The 4,817-nt window shown below is 56.8% G+C and overlaps 1 protein-coding gene across 2 annotated transcripts in view; it reads right to left on the minus strand.

Annotated features, from left to right (window-relative positions):
• Acly (ATP citrate lyase) overlaps positions 1–228 on the minus strand; it is a 32,916-nt gene extending 32,688 nt beyond the window's left edge. For both annotated transcript variants that reach the window (XM_005394423.2, XM_005394422.2), the window contains exon 1: positions 122–228. The gene's annotated coding sequence lies outside the window, so the exon portion shown is untranslated. The remainder of the gene's footprint in view (positions 1–121) is intronic.
• Positions 229–4,817: the final 4,589 nt, after the last annotated feature.

Here is a 4,817-nt window from a genome sequence, read left to right on the forward strand (position 1 = left end):
GGGCGGGACCCTAAACTTCGGGCGGACGCAGCCGCGCGCCCCACACGGTTCCGGGCTGGGAGGAGAGGCTGGAGCTCCGGGACGGGGCCCGCCCGCCCGCCGGGAACCGCCGCGCACTTACGCCTCCTTGAAGCTCCGCTCCAGAACGCTCGCCAGCGCCCGCGTTCCGGCCGCCAGCGGCCGCCCGGGATCCGGCTTTTGTCCGGGTCCGGCGCGCCCCGCCCCGCCCGCATCGGCTCACGCCGAGCGCGGCGCCGCGATTGGCCACACGCGATCCCTAGCCTGAGAGCCAAGGCTCCTCCCCATTGGCTGCCGCGCCGACCCCACCTCTAAGCCGGCTCCCGGAGGTTTCTGGGACTTGTAGTCTGGAGGCCCCGCCGGGGATCTGGGCAGCAGGGAGTGGGCGGGGCCTCGGGTGGGGAGATGGGCGGGGCTGCCGCGAGCAGAGCGTGCGCGGCCTGGTGTCGTGGCCTGATCGCGGCGGGGCTGGACAGTCCGTCGCCCGGTGGGGTCGTGCACGTAGGGGGTGCGCCTGCGAGGCTGCTGTGCTGCTTGGGGGACCTGGCTGCCCCTTCATCTCACGCGGGAAAATTTGACGTCCGTGGCCTGTGCTTGCAGTCTGCTGTACCAAACCTAGTGGGTGATACCGCTTTTTTTTTTTTAAGGCACTGGGAACTGGAGCCGGGCGTGGTGGCGCACACCTGCAATCCCAGCACTCGGGAGGCTGAGGCAGGAGCATTGTTGCGAGTTCGAGACCAGCCTGGGCTACAAAGTGAGCTCAAGGCCAGCCTGAACTGCATAGGGAGACCCTGTCTCAAAAAGACAAAGAAAAAATAAAATAAAATAAAATAAAGGCACTGGGAATTGAACCTTGGACCTGCACATGAGATATATCCTCTGGCCTCCTTATTTTGTATTTTGAGACAGGCTCTCGCTAAATTATTGAATTGCGCAGGCTGGTTCGAAATTGCTACTCCGCGATAAGAAGGTGAAACGGTGACCGGAGGGGCCGGGAGGCATTCTGTCACAGCCTCAGGACTTGGCCCTGCTCCACGACCCACCGGGCAGGTCAGGGTTGAGCTGACGCCTGCCCACAGGGTCCAGCGCGGCTGGGCCACCTGCAGCCCGTCCACCCAGCCCTGCCGCCGCCCACCTCTCCGCTCTTTGCAGAGCAATAGACTTGTTCTCAGGCCAGACTGGGGCGCCCAGGCTCTTGCGCGCTGCTGAAAACAGGTTGCCAGCCCGCCCGGAACCTGCCTCCCACAGGTCCAGGCCCAGAGCCAGAGCCACGTGGGAGCGCTCAGGTGATAGAGTCGGCCTAGCGTCCAGGGATCGGCAGCAGGCCCTTGCCAAGCACTCTGGTCACACGCGCCAGGCAACAGCCTTGCGACACCCTTGTAGACAGAGCTGTGTCCACCCCAAGCGTGCCCCTTTCTGGTCCCTTCCATCTCTTTCAGCCTTTACAAAGAGCAGTTTCCAGCGGACGTAGTGGCCCACACCTGTCATTCTAGCACTTAGGAGGCTGAGACAGGAGGATCGTCAGGAATGCTCATGTTCTGCACGCCAGCCCAGACTACTATAAGACCGCGTCGCCCCCCTTCCTACCCCCTCAAAAAAAACAAATAGCAGCTCCTGGCTTGTTCTCCCTCTTACTGCTGAAATGAGGGGTGGGGTGTCCCTGGTAAGCCCCGCCCCTATTGGGCGTGCTTTGTGCCCCAGACAGCACAATCTCCCCAGTAAGAAAGCGCCCCATGGAGGCGCTCAGGTCTGGCTCCGGGGAACAGCAGTGCCGGGTCCTCATGGGCTAGGATAACAAGCGGCTCAGTGATCCCACTAGTGACGGGGTACACACTACTGGGGACCTACAGACAGCGGGTGGAAAACAAACCACAGGCCACGGCAGGAAAGTCGGTGCATGGAAGGTGCACTTCCTCTTCAGCCCAGCAATATCATTTTTTTCTTTGTTTGAGACAGGGTCTCACTATATAGCCTAGGCCTGGCCTCCAATTCCCTGCAGTTCTCCTGCCTCAGCCTCCCTGGTGCTGTGATGGCAGGGGTGCGCCCACGCACCTGATGGCCGTTGCATTTTTTTTTTAACACACTGTTCTGCAGCTGTGGGCTTGCACAGGTGCCTGAAGCCGAAGGTCTCTGCTTTGGGCGCCGTTGCTCCCAGCACTTTGAATCCGCCTGGTGCACGGCACGCGCTTGGTAAACACCGGCTGCCAAGCCAGTCCCCTGACAGATGTCCCAGTTTGACTGCTCTGGGGTAGGGGCTACAGGAACTGACTGTTGGAGGAGTGAGAGTGGAGCAGTCCTGGCCAGAGGGACCAGGAGCCCACCCTGAGGTGTCCCAGCCCCCACCCCGCCCCCAGGGAGATGCTCGTCACCCATCAGCCCCACGGATCTTCCTCTGCCCCAGTTTCTTGGCTCTTCCTGCTCCACTTCAGGAACTGGGCTGGAGGTCAGGTTCACGGTGCAGCAGATAAAGGGTCAGCCAGGCCAGGTGCATGCCACTCAGGAGGCTGATGCAGGAGGATTGCCACGAGTTCAAGCCCAGCCTGGACTACAGGGTGAGACCCTGTCTCAAAACAAAAATAATGAGTTTGATTCCCGGTACCAAAGTAAATAAATGAATAAATAAACCAAAAAAGAAAGCAAGAATGACAGTGGAAGGAAAGGTAGAATAAGGAGAGAGGAGATACAGACAGGAGGAGGTTTTCTCATGTGTCCAGTTCTAAAACACCTTTTGCTTGATTTTCTTTCTTTTTGAGACAAGCTCATGCCATGTCCTCCTGGCTGGCTTCCAACTCATAGTGATCCTCCTGCCTCAGCCTCCCAGGTGCTGGGATGACAGGCATATGCCACCCCATTCAGCTTAGCCACCTCTGTCCCCAGACAGCTGGAGTCAGGCCTCCCAAGAGACGCTCATCCTGACTCACCGGGGAGGAGCCTCCCTCCTGGAAGCTAGCACCCCTCCCTCAAGTCTGACAGTGGCTGCCACCCGCAGGAAGTTGCAGGGACAGGCCTGGGGCTGCAATTTCCCTCTGGAAACAGCCCACCCCTCTCCACGCCAGCCCACAGAAGTCACCGTGGCTCTCTCTGTTCTCAGACCTGCCCCTGGCCCCAGGGTGCCCATGTAAATTCCCACCTTTCGAAGGTGGCGCCTGCAGCCCCGGTGTGCACATGGAGCTCCTGACCAATCCGTCACACACTCAGCCTTATCACAAGCCGTCTTATTATTTCCGCTCAGTATTTGTTTATTATTTCTGCCTCTTGTCTCTCCTATCAGGTTCTGGGATCGCAAATTCTCTCCAGGCCAGGCGAGAGCAGAGGTCAGAGGTCACTGCGCCTATGAGGCCAATGTGTCCACGAGCGGTTTAGGAAGGTGCCCGAGCCTGGGACCCATGGGCCCTCAGCCCAGGAACACGATCAAGGAGGTGCAGCCCCAAGTACTGCCTATCAGCACCTCCATCCCAGGTCCTCAGAATCCCAGCCCACCAGGCCGGGCAGAGTGGTGCGTGCCTGTCATCCCAGCACTCAGGAGGCTGAGGCAGGAGGATTCTCACAAGTTCGAGCCCAACATGGGCTACACAGCAAGACCCTGTGCAAAACCACCCGGGCAGAGCTGAGCAGGGTTAGCCCTCAATGCCCGTGTGGTTTCCCCTGCCAAGATGCCCAGGGCATGGGGCAGCCCAGCTCAGCCGGATCCTGGTGCTGCTACCTGAGGCCCCACGTGTCACCGGCCTGGGTGTTTTATAGTGAAACCAGAGAAGGACTGCGTGGCTCTGCCAGTGCTTCACACCCTGCCGAGGAGCACAGTCTTTAGGGTGGCTGCTGCACTGTGCTTTTTAAACCAGCTTTATTGAGATGCCATTAATGTGCCCTAAACTGGCGTGCGCGGCCGTTACCGCAGCCGGGGGACTGGCCTTTGCCCTCACCGGTGTCCTAGCCCACCCTGCGCTGTCTAGTACTTTACATTCAGGCTATTTAAATTAGTTTCCTTTTTTTTTCCAGTGTGGGGATTGAAACCAGGGCCTTCACACTGAGCTGCATCCCCAGCCCTTTTTAATTTTTTTTTTTTTTTTTTTTTTTTTTGAGACAGGGTCTCATTACATTGCCCAGGCTGAACTACAAACTGTGATCTTTCTGGCTCAGCCTTCCAGAGGGCTGGGATTACAGGGCTGCCCGGCTCCATTTTGTTAAAGGATATTTACATTCAGCATTACTTTGCCTGTTTGCTTCTTCTTCTTCGTTTTTTTTTTTTTTGAGACAGTGTCTCATTATGCAGTTCAGGCTAGCCTTGAGCTCACTTTGTAGCCCAGGCTGGCCTCGAACTTGCAACGATCCTCCTGCCTCAGCCTCCCGAGTGCTGCTATTATAGGTGTGCACCACCACACCTAGCTGCCTGTTTTCTTATAGGTCATCTAACCTCTGATCCCTGGGAACCACACACTGGTGACAATGACTAGGTGTATATTTAGAATTTTCAGCACGGAGTGGTGGCACATGCCTGTAATCCCAGTACTCTGGGAGGCTGAGGCAGGAGGGTTGTGAGCTCAGGTCTGGGCAACTCAGTGACTTAACGAGAACTGTCTCAAAAAATAAAAAAGTGCGGGGGATACAGCTCCATGCGAAGGCTCTGGGTTGTCTCCAGTACCAAAAAAAGAAAAAAAGAATTTTCTTCCTACCTATAAATGCAAACCTTGGTTTCACTGAGTGGTTTTTGCAAGAGGCGGTTTTGTTAAACTACTTATAGGTGAATAGTGCCATAACGAATGGTTTCATATACAGAAAAGAAATTAACTTTTTTTTTTTTT

The sequence above is a fragment of the Chinchilla lanigera genome, unplaced genomic scaffold, assembly GCF_000276665.1.
Source record: "Chinchilla lanigera isolate Chin_1 unplaced genomic scaffold, ChiLan1.0 scaffold00050, whole genome shotgun sequence".
NCBI classification, from domain to species: domain Eukaryota; kingdom Metazoa; phylum Chordata; class Mammalia; order Rodentia; family Chinchillidae; genus Chinchilla; species Chinchilla lanigera.